This window comes from Saccopteryx leptura, chromosome 8 (assembly GCF_036850995.1).
Source record: "Saccopteryx leptura isolate mSacLep1 chromosome 8, mSacLep1_pri_phased_curated, whole genome shotgun sequence".
NCBI lineage: Eukaryota > Metazoa > Chordata > Mammalia > Chiroptera > Emballonuridae > Saccopteryx > Saccopteryx leptura.
In genome coordinates, this window is record NC_089510.1 from 96,863,998 (window position 1) to 96,889,937 (window position 25,940).

General features: G+C 38.8%; 1 protein-coding gene across 1 annotated transcript in view; it reads right to left on the reverse strand.

Moving 5' to 3' along the window:
* PPM1L (protein phosphatase, Mg2+/Mn2+ dependent 1L) overlaps window positions 1–25,940 on the reverse strand; it is a 372,489-nt gene that overhangs the window by 326,750 nt on the left and 19,799 nt on the right. The gene's annotated exons all lie outside the window — the stretch shown is intronic.

Below are 25,940 nucleotides of genomic sequence, written 5' to 3' on the forward strand. Positions count from 1 at the left end.
ACACTGGGCTCCAAAACCCAATCACATTCAGTGCTCTCAAAGCCACTGACTTATCCAAGTTTCCTAGAATCAAAGGTTTCTAGCTCACCAGCCTTATTCTCCTCAGTTCCCCATCTCCTTCCTTATCCCAGATACAAACTCTGTACAAACTGGCATCTCACTCAGCACTCCGCCATCTTGGCTGCTTTTCCTGGCCTCCTCCACATGGCCTCCTTCCGCTGCTGGTTATACTCTCTCTTCTAATCATCCCAGGAACCAAGAGCGCAAGCTCCCTTCTGCCCACATTTTATAGTGTAGCTTCACCACCTTTAATCCAATATACAAAATAGGGAAGTCTCTAATACAAAGTCACTTTCTGAGGCATGATTGGATTGTACCACCCCACATCAAAAAGGGTGGGAAAGACTTAATCCCAAAACCAAGCCCCAGGCTACAACGATCCTGCCTGCCCCCAGCACACATTAATATCACCTGGGCAACGGCCTCCACGTGGGCAGTGTCATCTTTAACAAAGTGAGCATAATATATTTTATCTGCCCAACATGCACTGAAATTTTCATAAGTGATTTTGCCTAACGTACTATCATTTTATGTCCTATAAAAATTCAGTCAACATGGTTTAGGTGGTAGTGCAGAAAAATGCAATCCTAAGTCAACTTTAGAACAGACATTAGATGGGGCAAAACTCTATGTGAAAGGTCACACAACTGTCACAGCACCCTACAGAAAAAACAATTGAAAGAAATAAAGATAATAATGGCAACATTTATTTGGTCAAACTAAAAATAAATCAAATAAAGACAGTGACTACTGGGCATGAGGTTGCTTCCTGGGGTGAAGAAAACGCCAAGGAACTAGACAGTGGTGAGGGTTTTACAACTTCATGAATACACTAAAAACCACTGAACTGCCCTGAAAGAGAGGAACTTTCAGCCACGAATACTATACCCATCAAAGCTATCCTTCAAATTTGAAGGAGAAATAAAAACATTCACAGATACAGAAAAGATGAGGGAATTTATCATCAGAAAACCCCCACTCCAGGAATTACTAAAGGAGGTTCTCCAATCAGATACAAAGAACAAAAAAAAAACAGAGCCACAAGTAAAAGCTCCAAGAAGAACACAATAAAACCAAATTTAAACTGTGACAACAACAAAAAGAAAGGGGGAGAGAAGATGGAGATTAACAGTAGCAAAGGATGATGGAGTGCATAAGTACTCACAAAATAGTGCACTACAATGAACAGGGTAGGAACCCTTTTCATTACTCAAAGGTAACCACCATTGAAAAAACCACCACAGAAGCACATGAGATAAAAAAAGATAGCAACAGAGGAAAGATGTATGGAATACACCCAAATAAAAACAAAAGATAGAAAAATGAAAGAGAAGGATCAAACAAGACACAAAACTAACAGAAAGCAAGATATAAAATGGCAATAGGGAACTCACAAGTGTCAATAATTACACTAAATGTAAACGGATTAAACTCAACAATAAAAAGGCACAGAGTAGCAGAATGGATTAAAAAAGAAAATCCAGGCCCTGGCCGGTTGGCTCAGCGGTAGAGCGTCAGCCTGGCGTGCGGGGAACCCGGGTTCGATTCCCGGCCAGGGCACATAGGAGAAGCGCCCATTTGCTTCTCCACCCCCCCTCAGACCAATGGAACAGAATAGAAAGTCCAGAAATAAAACCACATATATATAGTCAAATAATTTTTGATAAAGGGGCCAACAACACACAATGGAGAAAAGAAAGCCTCTTCAATAAATGGTGCTGGGAAAACTGGAAAGCCACATGCAAAAGAATGAAACTGGACTACAGTCTGTCCCCCTGTAAAAAATTAACTCAAAATGGATCAAAGATCTAAACATAAGACCTGAAACAATTAAGTACATAGAAGAAGACATAGGTACTCAACTCAGGGACCTGGGTTTTAAAGAGCATTTTATGAATTTGATTCCACAGGCAAGAGAAGTGAAGGCAAAAATTAATGAATGGGACTACATCAGACTAAGAAGTTTTTGCTCAGCAAGAGAAACTAATAACAAAATAAACAGAAAGCCAACTAAATGGGAAATGATATTTTCAAACAACAGCTCAGATAAGGGCCTAATATCCAAAATATACAAAGAACTCATAAAACTCAACAACAAACAAACAAACAATCCAATAAAAAAATGGGAAGAGGATATGAACAGACACTTCTCCCAGGAAGAAATACAAATGGCCAACAGATATATGAAAAGATGCTCATCTTCTTTAGCTATTAGAGAAATGCAAATCAAAACTGCAATGAGATACCACCTCACACCTGTTCGATTAGCTATTATTAGCAAGACAGGTAATAGCAAATGTTGGAGAGGCTGTGGAGAAAAAGGAACCCTCATACACTGTTGGTGGGAATGTAAAGTAGTACAACCATTATGGAAGAAAGTATGGTGGTTCCTCAAAAAACTGAAAATAGAACTACCTTATGACCCAGCAATCCCTCTACTGGGTATATACCCCAAAAACTCAGAAACATTGATACGTCAAGACACACGCAGCCCATGTTTATTGCAGCATTGTTCACAGTGGCCAGGACATGGAAACAACCAAAAAGCCCGTCAATAGATAACTGGATAAAGAAGATGTGGCACATATACACTATGGAATACTACTCAGCCATAAGAAATGATGACATCGGAACATTTACAGCAAAATGGTGGGATCTTGATAACATGATACGAAGCGAAATAAGTAAATCAGAAAAAAACAGGAACTGCATTATTCCATTCGTAGGTGGGACATAAAAGTGAAACTAAGAGACATTGATAAGAGTGTGGTGGTTAGGGGGGGGGAGGGAATGGGAGAGGGAAAGGGGGAGGGGGAGGGGCACAAAGAAAACTAGATAGAAGGTGACAGAGGACAATCTGACTTTGGGTGATGGGTATGCAACATAACTGAACGACAAGATAACCTGGACTTGTTATCTTTGAATATATGTATCCTGATTTATTGATGTCACCCCATGAAAAAAATAAAATTATTATAAAAAAAAAACAACCACTGAACTGTACACTTTAAAGAAGTAAATTTTATGTTATGTAAATTATATCCCAATTTTTAAAATAAATAAGTAAATCTCAAAAAACAAAACACTGGCCAAAAATGAGTAACATTCTGAAATGCATGCACAATATTTTTAGCAGTGCCACTAGCTGGGCCCACAGAGTTAAACAAGACACACAGGCAAGGCTAATTTCCTAGTGGCTTCAGAATTAATGTGTTCTATACTTTAGTTTCAAAAAGAAGATCTATAAAGAGCCTAGAACTGAAGCCCCAACTTTTTATTCTTCTCCAGAGAACCTGGAATGAACAAATTACTACCGGTTTCCTAAATATGTCCAGACAAAAGCAGGGTATACACCCTGCAGTCCATTACTTCCAGAAGTTGCCAGTCCTTTGGCCTAATCACTGCACTGGATGGCAGGAGATAAGAGCCCACAAGTGCACACAGCATTGTGCAGACTGCTCCACCATAAGATTTCTTCCATGTGCCTTGAGCTCTTTTGAATGTGGAATGCTTTTAAATAGGACATCAAAGGGGTCTCTGTAGCCAAGCTATTTTCTTTTCTTTTAATACAATGGACAACTTTTTAATTTCAATAGATGTCTACGTTTGAACATATAAAAGCAAAGAACACATCACCTATATGTAGAGAAAGATCTATTAAGATCACTTAGCCTATCTATGTCCAAATGTAAAAAACTGCAGGACTGAAATCCCTTTCCAGATGCTTTTTAAAGCAAAAGAAAAGTATATAAAGGCCATTGCTAAGTCTATAACTGTCAACCATAGCTATAAAAAGTTTACATAAAGCCATGAACAGCTCTGAATGTCACTAAAGAGAAAACCATTTTTCTTTCTAAAAATCAGAGGAAACATGAGTGAGGCTTCTGGAATACTGGTAATACTGTTTCTTCTGTGTTGGCTGAATGAGTGTGTTCAGTTTGTAAAAATTCATCAAGCTATAGAATTATGATGTGTACTTTCTGAATGTGTATATATCCATAAAAAGTAAAAATAAAGTAAATAAAAGAAAAATAGAGTTGCTAAATCAGTATTAAAGACTTTATTAGTTACTTAACTAAGACATAAAATTTAAGAGTAAAGATGATGATGACAAAGACCACAGCTAACTCTTAATAAACCATTACAATAACATGCACTGTGTTAAACCCTTTTGTTGGTCAAAAAAGTTTGTAAATATGATATATATGTTTGCTTGCTTATAGTTTGCATTGGGTGTGGGGGAGAGGCTGTAAGCAGGCAGGGTCGTTATAGCCTAAGGCTTAGTTTTAAGACTAAGCCTTTCCCACCCTTTTAATACTAAGATCTTCTCAACACTAAGCTTTTCCGCACACCCTTGACTGTTGCATGATGTGGGGTGGTGCGCTCTCATGAGGAATCCCATTATTCCTCAGATAAATGACTTTGTATCATAGACTTTCTTGTTTGCATATTGGATTAAAGGTTTTGATTTCTACACTATAAAATGGGGCAGAGGAAGCCCATGCTGGAAGAGAGCAGAGAAAGGCCACATGGAGGAGAGGAGAAGCAGCCAAGATGGCTGAGTGCTGAAGGAGAAGCCAGTTTGTGCAGAGTTTGTGCAGAGAGAAGGAGATGGGGAACAGAGGTGAATAAGGCTGGTGAGGTAGGAACCTTGGATTATAGGAAACTCGGATGTCAGTGGCTTTGGGAGCCCTGAATGGAAAGGGAAGTGTTTTCCCACTGTGTGTATTTCCTGCCCACCAGGTGCAAGTTAGGATTAAAGCTAATGGCCCACCAGTTCTTGGCTCTGTTGTTTCATTACTGTCTGTCTGAATCAAATGCAAACCTGCATGGGCCAGGTGGCTGTGATGGTGGCCGTGGCTACTGGCTTTACATCTTTACATACACTTCATCTTACAATGAGATAATATGTTCTTGTATTTCAAGAAAGGACCAGACCATGTGTGTCCCACAAATATGTCTGTCTACAGTCTAATACCTGACAGGAATTGGTACAACTCAACATTTGGTTCTATACTAAATTACTTTTGAGTGAGTCTAACTCCTCTATGCTGTCAAAAAGATAAAAAGGGACCCCTTCACCTACTCTAATATGCACCCACATCCCAAGGATGAACATGGAGCTTGAAAAAAATGAAACTTTCCCTGCTATTTCTCTACTTCCTTGCCTTCGAAAGCTGGACTAGAAAAACAACTTTCCAACCCAAATCTCCCTCACAATTGCATATACTCAGATGGCTATTCTTGGGGCCTCTTATAATTAATTCTACAGAAATCTGGCTAAGCCTGCAGTTCTTTCAGCACATTCTTGAACAAGGATCCAACAGTGATTTTGCCATATGGAAAAAGTAGAAAGCAAAAGAATGCTGTTTCCTTTCTGCATCCTGAAGACTCCTTAAGTCTAATCCCCACTAACTTAACTTCAACAAAATGTTATTATGGCAGTATGCTATAATAAACTGTCTGCTACTAAAATTTTAATTATTTTATTAACATTTTTTGGAAAAACAGTTGTAAAGCAACTTTTATTTGCTAGATACTACAGGCTTCTTTACATCATTTATCTCAAATTAATCCCCAAAACAGTAACACTCAGTGAATGTCAACTATGTGTTAGGCATCACTTTAAGTGCTTTACATGCATTAATTCACTTAATGTCATCACAGGCTAATGAGATAAAGTCCACTATAATAATTCCCATTTTTCAAATTAAGAAGCTAAAGGCCTAGAAAGGTTGAGAAACTCACCAAAAAGCAGAACTAGAAGTAGCAAAGTGAAGATTTAAAGTCAGGCAATTAAATGTGTTAGTCCACAGCCTTAACTAGTGCATGCCACTACCCCTTCACCACTCAGTGAAGCAGATATATCCCCCTGGAAGAGTGGAAAATACTGAGTTCAGAGTATATAATTTATCTGTCCAAGATCAGACAGCTAGTAATGAATGGGTTTAGATTCAAATCTACTGGTAGAAGAGAGCAATGGTGCAACCACTATGGAAAATAGTATGGCAGTTCCTCAAAAAAATTGAAAATAGAACTATCATATGATCCAGCCAGCTCACTTTTAAGTATGTATCCAAAAGAATTAAAAGCAGGATCTCAAAGAGATATTTATATACCCAGGTTCACAGTAGCATTATCACAATAGCCAAGAGGCAGAAGCAACTCAAATATCCACTGAGAGATGAATGGAAAATCAATACGATTACTCAGCCTTAAAAACAAAGGAAATCTTATCACATTCTATATCATGGGTGAATCTTGAGGACATTTTTCTAAGTGATAGCCAGTCACAAAAAGATAAATACTGAGTGATTCCACTCATGAGGTATCTAAAGTAGTCATGCACAGAAACAGAATGACTCCTGGTTACAAGATAGGGGTAAGTGAAAATGAAATTGTTTAATAGGTACAGAGTGTCAGTTTTCTGAGATGAAAAAGTTCTGGAGATGTTACATAGCAATGTGAATGAATATAGTACTGTTACAGTAATATAATGTTATAGTAATTAAATATATAGAAATATAGAAAAATATGAAAGATACATAGAAATAAGTTAGGATATAATATTAAAAGCCATTAAGGCAGGTGAATAATGCTATGCCCTCTGGGTGGGAATTAATCTAGTGTGTACAGATATGACAGGCAGACTCTGCCTTTTGCACAGGGCCCAGTTAGTGTGTATGTGAAGTTATTTATAGATAAAAAGTGGCTTCTCTAGGAACATCCTAAAAGTAGCTTGATGTGACATTTCTGTAGATGAACATAAAAAGGGCTCCCTGCTAGGAACTCCGAAAAAGGTGGTTTGAGGTGATAATCCTGTAGATTGACACCTGTTAGAAGGCATGGGCCAGAAAAGGTACTAAAGCTGAGGGGCCCCCTGCTGCACTAGTCGTCCAGACTCCAACCTGAACGTGGACTGTCTCCACGCCGCTCTGACCACGGACAGCCCAGAGGAGCATGCCGACGGGGCCTCCTTATGCTATATCCAGGCACGTCATAGGATTTGTGAGTGATAAACTGCCTGTGTGATTCTTGTAACTAACTTTTGTGTGGTCGTTTCTTTCCTCTGGTGGCAGTTGGTCTCGGTACCAATTAGTAGAATCCTCATAGCCGCCTCAAAAGTAATCTCGAAGATGCTGCCAGCCCTGCTGTGAAGCAGGAGTGTCCCACTGTGCGGGGAAGTAGAACTGAGGATGCCTAATCAATGTAGAGCTCAGGCTCTACTGGGACAAGCAGTCCCCTCTTAACTACAGGAGATACATTCCCAGACTCTCAGTGGACACCTGAAACAGGATAATACTGAACCCTCTATACACTATGTTTTTTCCTATATATACAGATCTATGATAAAGTTTAATTTATAAATTAAGCACAGTAAAAAATTAACAATAACTAATAATAACATAACAATTATAAAAACATAATGTGATAAAAGTTATGTGATTTTGCTCTCTCTCAAAATATCTTATTGACTGTACTTTTCACTTACAGGAAGCACTTTATGGCTTCCCTTTGGCATATCTAAATTGCTAGCATCACCACTCCTGCACTTTGGAGCCATTATTAAGTAAAATAAGGGTTACTAGAACATAAGCCCTGTGATACTGTGACTTCTTATCAATCTGATAACCAAGAGGGCTACTAAGTGATTAATGGGCGTGGAGTGTATGCAGCCTGGACACACTGGACAAAGGGTTGATTCACACCCTGGAGGGACAGAGATGAACAGCAAGGATTTCATAACACTACTCAGAACGGCACATAATTTAAAACTTACCAATTATTTAATTCTGGACTTTTCCATTTATTATTACAGACCACAGATGACCATGGGTAATGGAAACCACAAAGGAAAACTGTAGATAAGAGGGGACTGCTGTACACTTAAAAATACTGCACTGTACACTTAAAAATGGTTAACATGGTAAATTTTGTTATATAATCTTTATAATAATTTAAAATTCTTTAAAGAAAATTATCTTAGTAAGAATGTAAATTAAATCCTCATTCTAGAAGAAATGGAAAAGACCTTTCACAGTGCTCATCTTCTCTGCTTCCATGATGAGGCTAATCTGAGAAACGTTTGTGGGGTACACGCTCTATATAAGGCACTGAGGTAGTACAGTCTAACAGGAGTCTCAAACTCGCGGCCCGCAGTAAACTGCATGTACGATTGTGCTTGTTGTAGTGATTTTTTTTTTGTTTTCAACTGCAGTGAGAAAAGTGTTGCATAACAGTTGCCTTTTGTAGACCTAGTGCGGCCCGCCGAACGGCTGTGATCTTGCTCTGCGGCCCACATGCTGAGTTGAGTTTGAGACCCCTGGAAGTGGACATGTGATAACTACATAGTAAAAACAGGTATAATGCTAACCTAAACATGCATAGCCATAACTTCTCCCCAATTTTAGTAAAGTAAAGATGTTTTTCAACTCAGATTCAATATTGCCAAGGGGAAATTTAATCTAATGCTTGAGAAAATATCATGTTTTTATCCTGAGAGACTTCACTTTTCTCTGAAATAGTGATTAGTGGTAACTGCCATGGGGATATTTACTGTGTATATATGGGAGGGGGGGACAAGAAGCAAACCACAAAGCAACTTCTGTTTCCCACGGCTGAAGAAGCTGAGAATGAAGTAGGGAAAGGTGTTACCTGCTAAGAATTGAGTTACTTTTGTTTTCAATATGATTCACAAAGCTCCCTGAAGGAGAAAATGTCCATTTTGTGTTGAACATTTTCTAAAATTCTATTCCTTTAACTCAATAATTAGGGATAGAGAAAACAAATATATTCTGATAACATTATATAAAATAAAATACAGTTGATGCTTGCTGCTCCTTTCTAAAATATTTTCAGAGTCAATACGCTGTTTTCTGTTCTGTTGTACAACTTATCTGATGTCTCTATTCTTTGAGTAAAAACCAAGACTGTTTGAGTTCCAGATCTCAAGTCTACAAATTACTATTTCCACCCCTAGGGAGCTGAAATTGTTTATTTATATTTATCCCACTCTTTGATACTCACTAAATACTCTGTATTATTTTATTTTTCATGATGCTTTGGAAGAGAAGCTATAGATTTTTTTTTTCAATTGAGCTCTAGGACATGTTCTTTTGTAGTTAACATCTGAAAACTGAGGCATGTCTAATGTCCTATCATCCCTGACACCCCTGAGTAAATAACTGAACAACCTTTTAAAGGGCAGGCTAAGTTTTAAGTCTGAGAATGTTGCCAAGCTTCCTCTGAGGAGCCAGCCTCAATTCTCAAAATTCCTGACTTACAACCAGAAATAGCCACCTGTCAAACTGATGAAAACCACTTGCTTAGGTTTTAACTCTATTGTTAATTCTATTCCATTCTCTTGAGAGATTCCTCATTCCTCTTCCCATAGCTATGTCTTATCCTTATTCCAAGACTCCCTTCAATTTCCATCTTTTCCATGAATTCTTGCTTGGTCACGTCAGCTTTAAGTAATCATTCCCTCCTTTGAATTTATGGTCTGTGACAGGCAATCAAATCTATATATTTAGTTTGCAGTTTCCTTGGTCCGTTATTTGAAGGGCTCTGGATGGATGATACAATGCACAAGCCATGAGAGTTGATGAGAAAAACAGAGAGTAAATATAAGTGAATAGTGTGAAGAAATTACTTTATCGCCTCAGTTTGATTCTATTCCCATTCCCATGTACTTGATACATTTATTACAGATAATCTCAAGTATCAGAAGCAGAATGCTAACAGGACCTCAGAAATAACCCCCATATGAATGCCTTGCCAAACCAGGCCTGCGAAAGGTAGTCTGGTGTGGAAAAGAGAAAGGCTTTGAAATCAGTCAAACACGGTCAATATTTCAATCCTTGCACTGCCACTTAGCAGTTGTGGAACCTGGGCACACAGCAGTCTGAGGGTCAGTTTCATCAACTATGAAATGGGGATAAACAAGAGCAGCCTCAAAAGACCATTAGGATTCAGTGACAGAGCATCAATGAAAGCACCCAGCACTCTGAAGACACAAAATAGTCAGAATGGGTAGAACTCTTTGGTTTCCCACAGACACAAATGAGAACAAATGCAGCCATACAACTTAGCATTTCCTTTTCATTTGTTAATCATCACTGTTTCTAAAATTATTGTAATGCATTATTTTTAGAATGCAAGCCATCTGGAACAGTGGAGGCACAACATAGTGACTTAACAGAAGCATGAAACTCAAGGAAGTTACACTCTGGTTGAAGAGGAAAATTACTGTAAAAATGAACATTAACAAAAAATGTTCAATGGCCTGTCACAGACCATAAGTTCAAAAGAGAAAATGACTATTTTAAGCTGACATGACCAACTAAAAATTCATGGAACAGCTGGAAATTGTGGGGAGCCTTGAAATAAGGAGAAGACGTAGCTATGGGAAGAGGAATGAGAAACCTCTTGGAGAAAAGAATACAGTAATTAACAGAACAGCAGTGGTGGGCCTATGTCTCCATCAGGCATCCACGGAACGATAAAGGGACCAGTTTTGCTGTAGTGCAGAGTTTTGTAAAGGCGCAACAGAAGATAAGGTTGAATGAGGTAGTGAGGGATGCCATCAGGACAACCCAAAAACCAAATTTCAGAGAAATAAATCATAGTTGATAGAAATCATAGACTTTTTAAAAAGAAACGGTGTACGACCTAGTCAGCTTAGAAGACTGGTCTATCATCAGTGAGTGGATTGGAATGGAGAGAGACCAGAGATTAAGTGACCAGTTAGGAGCCACAATCACAATCCTAGCAGGAAGTAAGGTGGCAGTATGACTATAAAGATGAGACAAAGATGAGAGGTATATACAAATTCTCACAGACTTAAATGAAGAGAGAAGAAACAAAGATGACATGGTAGTTTCCAAAATGGGAGACTGAGGCAATGACAGCACTGTGAGAGAAAGGGACACATCTGGAGAAAAATGAATCTAGCGACACAGGAGGCAAGTTCAGTTTCAGACAGGTAGTTAAGGAGGTGATACCCAGAAAGAAAATAAGTCAGTGCATAACAATGTGGGCTCTAGATGGAATAAAGAGCCCTCCACTCTGAAAGGATGGCTGAATCCGTGGAAGCTGCAAAAATTCTGGTACAAAGAAACAAAATAGAACCAGCTCACTGCATACAGCCCTCCTTGAAACCCAGGTTCATAAAGGAAGTGAAATCCTCAAAAAAGTCAGAGAAGTTCTGACCAGGCAGTGGCACAGTGGATAGAGCATCGGACTGGGATGCGGAGGACTCAGGTTCGAGACCCCGAAGTCTCCAGCTTGAGCGCAGGCTCATCTGGTTTGAGCAAAAAGCTCACCAGCTTGGACCCAAGGTCGCTGGCTCGAGCAAGGGGTCACTCAGTCTGCTGTAGCCCCACGGTCGAGGCACATGTGAGAAAGCAAACAATGAACAACTAAAGTGCCACAACGAAAAACTGATGATTGATGCTTCTCATCTCTCTCTGTTCCTTGTCTGTCTGTCCCTGTATATCCCTCTCTCTGACCCTCACTATAAAAAAAAAGTCATAGAAGGAGCAAAAAAATATATAAGTGGTGTCACTATGGCCAAGGAGATGAGTCTCAAGACAGAGGTGGTCAAGGAATCCAAATCCTACAGAAAAATCTAAGGAGACGAAGGCTGAAAACAAGTCATCACACGTGGCAATTTTGAGACCCCTGGAAACCTTCAAAATAATCAGGTTTTAAAAGTGTCAGATAGCAAGAGGAAATAAGTAGGAAGAAAGCAGAAGCACTGGCAGGGGTCTCAAACTCGGCCCGCGGGCCGCATGCGGCCCGCCCACCAATTTTGGGCGGCCCGCAGACTAATCCACGAAGTTTGATTAGTCTGCGGGCCGCCCAAAATTGGTGGGCGGGCCGCGAGTTTGAGACCCCTGGCAGTCTGTGCTTTCAAAGGCATTTTCCTAAGAGAAGACTCATTCAGATTTTCAATCTGGAAGTCAAGAAAATGTGGTTTTAAGAAACAGAAATAATCTCATAAAACAAACTGTTTTTTAGTAGTCACATGCCTTAATCTTTTCTGCTCCCCTTGTTTCAATGTGACTTCTTGGTTACCTTGTGCAACCTGTCAACACCTCTTATTTCTAGGTTATACTTCTGAACCTCTCTCCTTTCAGTGAGAGACAGTCGTGTCTAATCAAATCTATCCCTTTCACCTCTCTTACTTTTTTTTTCACTCACACAGAAGAAAAAAGTCAGATTTTACAAGAAAACCAAGACTTAATCAGTCCTCTTCTATGTTTTCAAAAAAGGCCATATTCCAATAACTACAATAAAAGACACTCAACATCATTTGTCATTACAAAAATAAAAACTAAAACCACATTGAGAACCACTTCTAGAATGGCTAACATGTTAAAAGATTGGCAAGGATGTAAAGCAACTAGAACTCTCATAAGCCACTGATAAAAACATAAACTAACACAATCAATTTGGAAAATAATTTTAGTAACTTTTTTTAAAAACTAGCATACATCTACCATACTATCTAGCCAATCTACTCTTAGGTAGAAATTACCCAGGAGAAATAAAAGCATAACACCACAAAAAAACTTGTACATGAATGTTCACATGCAATAAGTGAAAGAACCCTAGATGTCCAACAATATGTGAATGGATATTCAAACTTTGCTTTATCCACACAATAGAATACTAAGCAATAAAAATGAACAAGCAATTAATGGATGTAGCAATATAGTTAAATTTCAAAATGATTATGCTGAGGGGGGTAGGAATAAACCAGAAAAATACAGACTACATACTATAAATTTCCATTTATATAAAATTTTACAGAATAAGGCAAGACCTGTGGTGGCGCAGTGGATAAAGCATCAACCTGGAACGCTGAGGTCGCCAGATCGAAACCTTGGGCTTGCCTGGTCAAGGCACATATGGGAGTTGATGCTTCCTGCTCCTTTGCCCCCTTCTCTCCTCTTTCTCTCTTTCCTTTTTAAAATGAATAAAGTTTTTTAAACAAATTTATAAAACAATAATAAAATAAAATAATTTTACAAAATGAGAACTAAACCTATAGTGACAGAAAACAAATTAATGGTTGTCTAGAGATGGAGGGAGGGATTGACAAAGGGCAGAAAAGAGGTATTACAAAGGAGCATGAAGAAATTTTGAGGGTGATGGATATTTATTATCTTGATAATGGTAATGGTTTCACAGGTATACAAAACAAATCAAATTGTACATATTGAATATATGTATTGTGTGCCAGTCATGTCTCAGTAAAACTGTTTTTAAAAAGAACAGTTGAAGTGACGTCAGAGTAATGGTTGTGTAAGAGATATTCCTGATCTCTCCCCTTGAAATTTCAACGAATTGAACAACTATAATGCAGCGAGGGAACCCATGCTGGGCTCAGAGGAATGCCTATAAGATCCACACACCAAATGGACTAAAGGTGAGATGGGGTGAGAGCGGGGCAAAAGATAAAATGCAATCACGGTAGGCATTGAAGAGGAGAGGCAACAAACCTGGAGTGACTGGGGTTTTTTTTCTCTGCTAGACTACAGGGAGGATGGAAGCTCAGGCTCTCTGGATTTTGTCTGAGGGGTACAGAGAGGGGAATACAGAGTGACTGGGTCTCCTTCTGCCAGGAGGAGCAGTGAGACAGAAGGGCAGAGGGAAAGATAAACCAAAGCAGCCAGTGCACAGGGTCATGGCCAGTGTTCCTGCAGGCTGCAGGCAGCCCACATTTATCATACACAGAGAAAGCTAAGGGTATGACCCCCAACCTCCCAGATCCCGTCTCCCTCACCTTTCCATATAGAGAGTGGCAGAGACAAACCCCAAAGCTATCTCTCCCCTGGACTGAACACAGGTCCAGTTGCCAGGTCTATTGCGACATGGGAAGGGGAGCCCAGAAGCCTGAGATCACCATTTTTAGAGCCATAAAGCCCTCACAACACACCCCACCCACCAATGTAATTGCAGCCTCGCCTACATCATTGCAATAGCAACATCTCAGCAGACAGCCCAAGACTTTCATGGAGATAAAAGTTGTAATAAAGAACACCTACTGGAAAAAAATTTTCAAAACTGAAATTTATTTTTTCATTTTTTCCCCTTTTTTCCTTCTTATTCTTCTTTCTCTTTTTCATTATTGAATTTCATTTTTTTTTTTAATTTTTGCTCTTAGACTTTTGTGTATGTTTTGTTTTTTATTTTTTTTCTTTGCTTTTGATCATTTTTCCTGTGGATTTTCTTGTCATAATCTTTTAAATTTTTATATTTTTTATTGTATTTTGTTAATTTTTCAATTTTTTTTTTTAGGGTTCTTAGCAATACCACTTTCAAATGCCATCAAAAAAGAAGAAACAAAATACCATGGTATATTTCAGAAAGAAAATGAAATCTCCAGAAAAAAATCGCAATCACATAGAAGGCTTGGAGTTAAATAATAATAGAGAATTCAAAATTGAAGTTCTTAAAATACGCAATGAGATGCAAAAAGACACCAATAGTCAACTTAATGAGCTCAGAAAACAAATTCATGAACAAAATAAAAACCTCTCCAAGGAAACTGAAACTTTAAAATGAGAGATGAAGAACTCGATATGTACATTGAAAACTGTGGTGGTAAGTTTAACTAATAGAACAAGCCAGATAAAGGAAAGAAACAGACACTGAAGACAGGCAACTAGAGATGCTACAGAGACAAAAGGAGAGAGACTCACTTATTTAAAAAACCAAGAGAACTCTACAAGAATTGTCTGACTCCATCAGAAAGACTAATATAAGAATAATGGGTATATCAGAAGAAGAAGAGAAGGAGAAGGGAATGGAGAGCCTATTCAAACAAATAATTAATGAAAATTTCCCAATCTTATAGAAAGAGTTAGAGCCTCGAATCCAAAAAGCAAACAGAACGCCAAATTACCGCAACTCAAATAGACCTACTCCAAGGCACATCATAGTAACGTTGTCAAAAATCAACGACAAAAAAAAATCCTCAAGGCAGCTTGGGAAAAGAAGACCATAACACATAAAGGAAAACCCATTAGGTTATCATCAGATTTCTCAGCAGAAACTGTACAAGCTAGAAGAAAGTGGACCCAAATATTCAAAGTACTAAAAGAGAGGAATTACAGCTAAGAATACTATATCCATCAAAGTTATCCTTCAAACATGAAGAAGAAATAAAAATTTTTACAGACATACAGAAGCTTAGAGAATTTATCACCAGAAAACCCTCACTGCAGGAAATACTCAAGGGGGTTATTTGACCAGACACAAAGAACAAAACAAATCAAAACTACAAGTCAAACTCCAACAAAATCACAATAAAAACAAGGATAACCTGTGATAATAATACCATAAAAGGGGAGAGGCTAGAGATCAGCAGTAGCAAAGGAGGATGGAGTGCTGAAGCACTCATATGACAAGGACTCCTGTACATATGAACATTTTTTTCTTAACCTAATAGTAACCACTCACAAAAAAGCCACTACTGAAAAAGTTTATAAAAGAACAGAGGAAAGAAGGATGGAATATCACCAAACAAAAACAACTAACAGAAACAAAAAAGAGAAGAACCAAACAAGACACAGAGCTACCAGAAAACAAAACAAAAAATAGCTACAAGAAATCCTCAGATATCAATAATTACCCAATTTATAAATAGACTGAACTCACTAAAATAAAGCACAGAGTAGAATATTGGATCAAAAAGCAAAATCCAACCATATGCTGCCTTCAAGAGACACATCTAAGCTGCAAGGACAAAAGTAAATTCTAAATGAAAAGTTGGAAAATGATTCCCTTAGCAAATAATATCCAAAGAAAATATCCATACTCATATCTGACAATGCTGACTTCAGGAAAACAACGGTAACCAGAGACAAAGATGGACACTTCAAAATGATAAAGGGGACATTGTATCAAGAAGACATAACACTTCTTAATATATATGCACCAAAACAGAGAGCACCAAAATATATAAAACATCTATTAACGATCTAAAAATAGAAGCATACAAATACACGATCATACTTGGAGATTTCAACATACCATTGACGGCATTAGATAGATCATCCAAACAGAAAATCAATAAAGAAATATAGGCCTTAAACAACACTCTGGACATTTCATCCCAAAACGTCAGATTATACATTCTTCTCCAGTGTACATGGAACATTCTCAAGAATAGACCATATATATGTTGGGCCACAAAAATAACATCAACAAATTCAGGAAGATTGAAATTATACTCAGTATATTTTCTGATTACAAGGCATTGAAATTAGAATTCAACTGTAAAAAGGAAGTAAAGAAACCCCCAAAGTGTTGAAATTAAACAACATACCTCTAAAACATAACTGGGTCGAAGAAGAAATGAAAGCAGAGATCAAAAGATATATACAGATACATGAAAATGAGGATATGACATATCAAAATTTTTCAGACACAAAGTAGTGAGAGGGAAGTTTATATCATTACAGGCTTATACAAGAAACAAGAAAGATCCCCAGTAAACAATCTAACATCACATCTTAAGGAACTAAAAAAAGAAGAACAAAGGCAACTCAAAGTCAGCAAAAGAGAGGAAATAGTAAAAATTAGAGCAGAACTAAATTAAATAGAGAAGAGAAAAACTATAGAAAAAAGTAATGTAGCAAAGAGCTGGTTCTTTGAAAAATATCAATAAAATCAACAAATCACTGGCTAAACTCACTAAGGAAAAAAGAGGAAGGACTCATATAAACAAAATCCAAAATGAAAGAGGAGAAATTACCACAGACAATATAGATATACAAAAGATCATAGTAGAATATTATGAAAGATTATATGCCACCAAATTCAACAACCTAGAAGAAATGGATAAATTCCTAGAACTATACAATCTTCCTAGACTGAGCCACAAATAAGTGGAAAACTTAAATAGACCTATAAGCAGGGAGGAAATAGAAACAACTATCAAAAACTTCCCCAAAAACAAAAGTTCAGGACCAGATGGTTACTCTAATGAATTCTACCAAACATTCAAAGAAGATTTGGTATCCATCCTTCTCAAAGTCTTCCAAAAAATAGAAGAAGCAATGTTCCCCAACACATTTTATGAGGCCAACATAACCCTCATACCAAACCTGGCAAAAACATAAAAAAAGAAAACTACAGACCAAAATCTCTAATGAATACAAATGTAAACATTCTAAACAAAATACTAGCAAATCAACTACCACAACATATTAAAAAAATAATATATCATGATCAAGTGGGATTCATTCCAGGAGCACAAGGATGGTTCAACATATGGAAATCGATCAATGTAATACACCAAACCACACCAAAAAAACAAAGAACAAAACCCACATGATCCTATCAATAGATGCAGAAAAGGCATTTGATAAGTTACAACATCCCTTTATGTTTAAAACACTCAATAAATTCAGAAAAGGAAAGTATCTCAACATAATAAAGACCATATATGACAAACCATCAGCTAATATCATACTAAATGGTGAAAAGATAAAGGCTTTTCTTCTAAAATCAAATCAGGAAAAGGACAAGACTGCCCACTCTCTCTGCTCTTTTTTTTTTTTTTTTTTTTTTTGAATTTTGAATTTTGAAGAGTTTTTAATAAAGGAGATTTATTAAATATGCTGGCCACATATGGCTGACACGGGGCAGCAAACACAAATCGTGCAGTCCCCCAAAATAGTACAGGGGCTGCTTATACACCCTTGATCACACACAGGTTGGGGAGAGCATGATATCATGGCACAAGCTGGCAATATTTGTTTAAGGGATACACAGAAACATTAAGACTTTCAAGGTAACACAATCAAAGATGTTTACAAATCTTTCAGGGTTCCTCTTTCCTCACTAGCCTAAAGGTATATTACTCTCAAGATTCCAGGAAGGGGGAGGAACTACAATCAATGCAAGGTGGTATATAAATTCTGTCTCCCATTGAAAAAGAAGAAGTTTCTCGATTAACCTTTATTTTAGATTTAAAACTAAATGGCCCATTGTTCTTGCAAGCCAGGAATTTCTACATTCTTCTCCCTCCCCTCCCTAAAGGAGGGATGGGACAGGAAAGCCTGACCTTTCCTCCCAGAATATCAATATTAATTTTTCAGCTTTTCGGTACCTTACAACAATCCCCACTGGTTTTATTTCCTAAGTAAAATCCTTTACTTAATTTACTGAAGAGCGTAATGTTGTTGTGTAGGAATATTAACATAACATTTAACAGACCTAACCTTTCCTCATAGAATATCAATATTAATTATTCAGTTTTTTGGTACCTTACAACACACTTATAGGCGCAGTCTCCAACCATCGCACCCTTGCCAACATATCTGCCTCATCATTTCCAGGATGGGCTAGAGGGGCATGCCCCGTGACATGATATACTGTCACCTGCTTCTGGTGTCCTATTTCCCATAAGTCCTGCCACATGGCCTGACTCCATAGCAGATGGTGCATTACCACCCAGTGGTTAATGTGCCAAGTAGCAATCCAAAGGGTCAGTCCATGATAGACAGCCCAGCTGTCAGTACAGATCACCCGAGGTGAAGGTTTATTATGGGCAACTAGCCAAAGAGCTCTTAATTCTGCCCATTGGCTGCTTTGGTCTGTACCCGTGTCCATCCAAATAGTCTCAGTGGCCGGATGGAAAGCTATAGCCGTCCATTTGGCAGGTTGGCCCCTGCTGGAACCATCAGTATACCAGGCATCCTCGGGGATGGGCACCCGCCCCTCCTGGTAGGGACTGACTTTAGGTTCTGCCTCCTGAACCCCAGCTGCATCTTAATCTACTGGACCCAAGACTTCCTGCAGTTCTGCCCTCAATGGGCTGGTGCTAAGAGCACAGCGTTGTTGCAAGTAGGCACCCCACTGGGCCAGGGTAGAGGTTTGGGCCATACCACTATGTTGTTGGGTTACTCAATCTCTCTCCCATCCTGAAATAGGGTATGCTGTCTTGACTGTAACTGGTTATTGGTTGTAATACACTCAGTGGCCAGAAGGGCAGAAAACACAGCTGTCAACTGCTTCTCCACTAGTAAGTAATGTACTTCAGCACCTTTCAACAATTGGGACCAAAACCCAATAGGTTGCCGTAAGTGCTCTGTCCATTGCCACAAGCCCCATCCAAACCCCTCCGAGGTTACATGAACATCCAGCTCACAGGGCCTGGCAGGATCAAACATATTCAAGGCCTGTGCCACCTTGACAGCTCTCTTAGCAGCTGCAAATGAACCTTGAGCTTGCTCAGTCCAATCACAACGAATCCTCTTCTGGATAAGGTTGTACAAGGGATGTAGTAACTGAACCAAATGGGGTATAAATGCTCACCAATACCCCAACTGTAAGGACCAAACAAGCTATACAGGTAATCTCTCCTCTTATTGCTTTAGAAATCTCTACAAAAGTAGATCTAGGGACAAGGGGACTAGCCACACTGTCCTGTCTTATTCCTATTTACTCTCTCTCTCTCTCTCTCTCTCTGAAGCCCAGCGAATTTGTAAACATGGAATTAGTGGTTTCACACAAACTGGGCGTCTTACTATTGCCTTTCATTAGTTCACTCACTCTCCTATTTACTTTTCTAACTTTTAAACCCTGCCTCTTACATTTGTTTACTAGTTTCTTACAGAACTGCATGCAGACCTTCGCCAATCAGACAACTGGAAAAATCTACCTAACCCTACACATCAACCCTGAAACCTGCCCTTGTGAAACAGAAAAATCTGAAACCCTGTATCAGCAGACCTCCTAAATTCTATCTTTCAACCTCTACAGGTCCCCTAACCCTAAAGTTCTCCCATATTCCTGAAGAACTAGGAGAATAAATAGCAACACCTCTTAACGCTTCTCCGTCTTTTGCCCTTCACATAGTAAAAGGACAAGATCACTGGGTCTTCTTGGAGCCTACAAACGGACATGAAACATTTCTTTTAACTCAAGCTAACTGCTCTCTCCAGGTCTGCCAGGAAAAAATATCTCTAACTTTACCATGGAAGAACTTTCACACACACACCCCTATACAACCCTCTTTATTTCTGCATTGCTAATCTCCAAATACCTGCCTCTTTCTTTATTAAGTTCCTACAGGCTGGGATGAGAGAAATCTCTAGGATTACCTACAATCAAATGCTTCTACACTCCTATTCCACAGTACCCCAAAGAGAACTTCATGAGGGAAATATCAAATAGGTAGGGATGACAGCAGGAAGAAGCCGCCCCTCAGCCCGAGAAGTTCCCTCCTGAATGTTCTCCAAACCCTCTTCCTTTTTAACCACACATATTCAATCCTTCTAAAAAACTTACACCAACAAGTTTCCTGTCTCTTAAAATCTCCACATGTCCTCTCATTCGAGAGGAACCAGACCAGCATGTCTCATGAGGCTCATCCAGGAGACCATGCATCACCATGTCACTCTGTCCACTCGGCACTCGCAGCAAGCAACTGACAATTATTACCCCGCAAAAATTTTTTTTACTTCCTCACTCAGGTTTTCAGAGACATCACATGGTTCAGACCTTACAGCATGGAAATTGATGACCTCCTTAACTGGATGAGGGACTTGGCTTGGCAAGATTCCCTTCTTGAGTTCTCTCCAGAAGAAGAAATAATTTTCCAACTTTTTCTCCTCTTTCTCCTCATCAACCTTCACCATATATTATAAAATTAATAACTGCCTTTCTTTTATATGTAACCACAGAGTTGAGACATGATAGATACGTAAATTCCAAACTGCCCTCTTGATGTTCCGCTTATCTGTCAGACCTCACCCTTACTGGACTATTGACCCTAAGACAGAGGAATTCCAAAAAGCTGACCCAAGGAGGGGCTCCGGACACACCAGGACTTTTGATTCAACACCCACATGCTCGAAGCCCCCCAAGGAGGAGCATTCCAGACATACCAGGACTTTTGCCTCAGTATCCCCTCAGGCTCTCCCAAACACTATATAACTCGCCCCTAGTCTGTAACCGGTGCTCTTCTCCCCCAGGAGAAGTGCCCGGCAGGGTTCCTTTCTTCCTTTCAATAAAGCCTGTTACTTTGGTCTTTCAGACTCCCATGGATTCCAACACCAACAAACCTAAGAAGTCCTGTAACTTTTACCGTAGTGGCCATGGGGTATGCTTGGATCTTATCTATAACTGTGTCAGGGATAACTTTTGTCTTACCCGACCAGACAATTTAATACAATAGATAACCCAGGTCCTTGTAATTTGTTATCGTTGACTGCCCAGCCACATGCTTTCAAATGGGATAGCAGGGTAGGGACTTCTTGCTTCAATTTCACACAGCTCAATAGATAAAGGAAGGGGTTCCACTTTCAGGGGTTTCTCAGATGTTCTCCCAGCCATATTAATGGAACTTAGGCTTAGGCACCAGAGATTCCAACTCACACACGAATCATTCAGGGGTCTCTCAGGTGTTCTCCTAGCCAAGTTCCCAGAACTTAGGCTTAGGCACCAGAGATTTTCTTAAACCACGGATCTCTCCTTGATTTTTCTGCCGAATTGTCCAAATTGTCGAATTTGGGAACCGAGGGTGTCTACTGGAGAACTGTTGGACCCACAGGAAAACCCGGAGCCCTGAAAACATGTCATGTGTCATAACTCTCCTTGAGATTCAAGCGGGGCCGGGCAGAGAGCAGAGAGACCGTTCAATTTGGGGTGTCGCTACCCGGTGACATGAAACACTGGATCCCAGATGAGCCCCCAAATGTTGTAAAGTACCATACCCCAGATTCTGAAAGGCACTGTACCTCACTTCATTGGGTTTATGTAGAGACACCAAGTCCAGATGAATTTGAAGAGTTTTATTAAAGGAGGAGATTTATTAAATATGCCAGCCGCATATGGCTGACACGGGGCATAGTAGACCCAAATTGTGTGCCTCTCTCTGCTCTTATTCAACACAGTTCTGGAAGTTTTAGCCAGAGCGATTGGGCAAGAGAAAAAAAAAAAAGGCATTCATATCAAGGAAAAAAGAAGTAAAGGTAACACTTTTTGCAGATGACATGATCCTGTACATAGAAAACCCCAAAGACTCCACTGAAAAACTATTAGAAACAATAAACCAATACAGTAAATATGCAGGATACAAAGTCAATATACAAAAGTCTACTGCTTTTCTATAACCAACAATGAAACTTCAGAAAAAGAACTAAAAAAGACTATTGGAAACAAAATATAAAGTACTTAGGAATAAATTTAACAAAGAATGTGAATGACCTATATACTGAAAACTACAAAACATTATTAAAAGTAATTGAAAAAAACACAATGAAATGGGAAAATCCATGTTCATGGATTGAATAATCAACATAGTTAAAATGGCCATATTACCCAAAGCAATATACAAATTTGATGCAATCCCCATCAAAATCCCAATGTCATTCTTTAAAGAAAAAGAACAAAAAATTATTGGGTTTGTATGGAACCATAAAAAACCTTGAATAGCCAAAGCAATCCTGAAGAAAAAGAATGAAGTCAGAGATATCACACTACCTGACTTCAAATTATACTATTGAGCCACAATAATCAAAACAGCATGGTATTGGCAGAGAAACAGACATACAGACCCATGAAACAGAATTGAGAGCCCAGAAATAAAACCACATATATATGGACAAATTATCTTCAACAAAGGAGCCAAAAAAACATAATGGAGAAAAGAAAACCTCTTCAATGCTGGGAAAACTGGAAAGCCACAAGCAAAAGAATGAAACTTGGCTAGTTTGTCCTCTTGCACAAAAATTAATTCAAAATAGGTCAAAGACCTAAATATAAGACCTGAAACTATAAATTACATGAAAGAAAACATAGGTACTAAGCTCCTGGACCTTAGCCATAGAGAATAATTTATGATTTTGACCCCAAAGGCAAGAGAAGTAAAGGCAAAAATAAATGAATGGGACTACATCAAACTAAAAAGCTTCTGCACAGCCAAAGAAACTGACAATAAAACAAATAGCCAACTAATGAAATATTTGCAAACAACAGCATAGATAAGGGGTTAAGATCCAAAATATATAAAGAACTCACAAAGCTCAGAAACAAACAAGCAAACAATCCAAATAAAAAATGCGGAGAGGACATGAACAGACACTTCTCCCAGGAAGAAATACAAATGGCCAACAGGTATATGAAAAGATGCTCATCTTCACTAGCAATTTGAGAAATGCAAATCAAAACTACAATGAGATACCATCTCACACCGGTTAGATTAGCTATTATCAACAAGACAGGTAATAACAAGTGTTGGAGAGGCTGTGGAGAAAATGAAACCCTCATTCACTGCTAGTAGGAATGCAAATTAGTACCACCAGTATAGAAGAAAGTATGGTGGTTCCTCAAAAAATTAAGAATAGAATTACCATGTGACCCAGCAATCCCTCTACTGGGTATATACCCAAAAACTCAAAAACATTGTATGTAAAGACACATGCACCCTCATGTTCATCACAGCATTGTTCACAGTGGCCAAGACATGGAAACAACCAAAGTGTTCCTCAGTGGAGGATTGGATAAAGAAGATGTGGTATATAAATACAATAAGAAACAATGACATAGTGACATTTATGACAACATGAATGGAACTTGAGAACATTATACTGAGTGAAATAAGTAAATCAGAAAAAGCTAAGAACAGTATGATTTCACACATAGATGGGTTATAAAACAAACTATGAACGTAGATAAAAGTAAAGCAGTTACCAGGGGAAAGGGAATGTGGTGGGGTGGGGGGGACTTGAGTGAATGAGGAGGTAGTAGGGGGTGGAGGGAAAAGGTGTAAAGAGGGTATATGATTTGACTTTGGTGACAGGAAATGATTTGACTTTGGGTGATGAGTACACAACATAATCAACAGTTCAAATGCTATAGAAATGTTTACCTGAAACCTATGTACTGTTATTGATCAATGTCAACATGTTAAGTCACTTTTCTAAATAAAATCTAAAAACTAAAAAAAAAAATAGACAGGGTCAACTAGCAAAATTTGAATAGGGACTGTGTATCAAAAAATATTGTTATCAATGTTAAATTTTTTACGTGAATAAAGTGGATGTCCTAATAGCCATAAACAGTTACCATGAAGGCATCACTCTGGTAAAGTGGGAACATCATTTGGGCACTCCCACTTTTATTCTACTTTTGAGAAAAAAAATTAGCTGTCCTTTCATCAAAGTGTTCCCTCTTAAGCAGTATTTCCAAAGTAAATGCTTGCCTAGACTCTTTCATGTCTAAAACTGTTTACAGTATGTAATCATTTGGGGATAAAGAATTTCCATCTTGGCCAGACCTATGGTGGAGCAGTGAGTAGTGTTGACCTGGAACGCTGAGGTCGCCAGTTTAAAGTCCTGGTCAAGGCGCATATAGAAGTTGATGCTTCCTGCTCCCCCACTTTTTTTCTCTCTCTCTCTCTTTCTCTCTCTCTCACTGCCTCTCCTCTCTAAAATGAATAAATAAAAACATTTAAAAAATAATAATTTTCATCTCTGTGTGGCCCCATGGCCCAGAGCAGGGTCTGTGGATGTAACAGGGAGGGTTCACAGACATACAGAGCTGCTCTGGACACTGTCAGGATCTTAGTTCTTCACCCATGTGGATCTGATAGATATTAAAAATTAAAACTTCCTTTCCAAGAATTCTTTGCTGCTCACAGTCTCATTCTTAGACAATCCCAAGACCAGACATTTGCCAAAACAGTTTAGGCCCAAAGGTATCATATCAGATGCTCGGGAGGGATGCCAGCAGAACAGGCAAGGTCAGAATCCCCAATTGGTCTCTCTTCCGAAATCAATGGATAATAAAATCCCGCCAGGTCTCAAGCCATATAGGTAAGAAAAATACAAATGTAAACCTTTTCTATGTATTTATGAGTATATATTACCAGGCTCAGTGCCCATCTCTATTTTCCCATCTGGTGTCAAAGATATGGCTGGCACTGGCCCTGGCTGGTTGGCGCAGTGGTAGAGCGTTGGCCTGGCATGCAGGAGTCCCAGGTTCGATTCCCAGCCAGGGCACATAGGAGAAGCACCCATCTGCTTCTCCAACCCTCCCCCTCTCCTTCCTCTCTGTCTCTCTCTTCCCCTCCCGCAGCCAAGGCTCCATTGGAGCAAAAGATGGTCCGGGTGCTGGGGATGGCACTTTGGCCTCTGCCCCAGGCGCTAGAGTGGCTCTGGTTGTGACAGAGCGAGGCCCTGGATGGGCAGAGCATCGCCCCCTGGTGGGCGTGCCTGGTGAATCCCAGTTGCGCGCATGCGGGAGTCTGTCTGACTGCCTCCCCATTTCCAGCTTCAGAAAAATACAAAAAATATATATATATATATATGGCTGGCACTGAGATTAAAAATGATGTATTCAATATGGCATTATAATTATCATTCTAAAATTGACTTTAAAATAATAAGGATACATTAATCTGACTTCCAACTCCAAAGTCACACGTTTCCTCTGCTTTATATCTTTCAAATTCTAAGAAATGAATTTTCTCAAAATCATCACACAAGGATATATATAATATGCTCTCTTCAAAAGAAAAAAGTTCCTATCGCCACCTGAAAATCAAAATATTCTTCACTTTTTTATTCTATTCTATTATCTTACTGAAAGTACAGTGAAATGGTACTATTCACAAATTCACAGAAACTCAAGATACTTTTTTATATCATTAAAACACTATAAAACTGAATTTAACATGTATATACTTTATTCTGTACTATACATTACTTTGGATATTACACATTTATAACTACATACTATATACTCTACAGAATAGGAGGTGCAAAATCACTGTTCCTTATGGACAATTTGAAGGACAATTTCCCTTGCTCTTTCAAGGGAAATTTTGGCTATAAATAATTTTGTCTTTGTACACG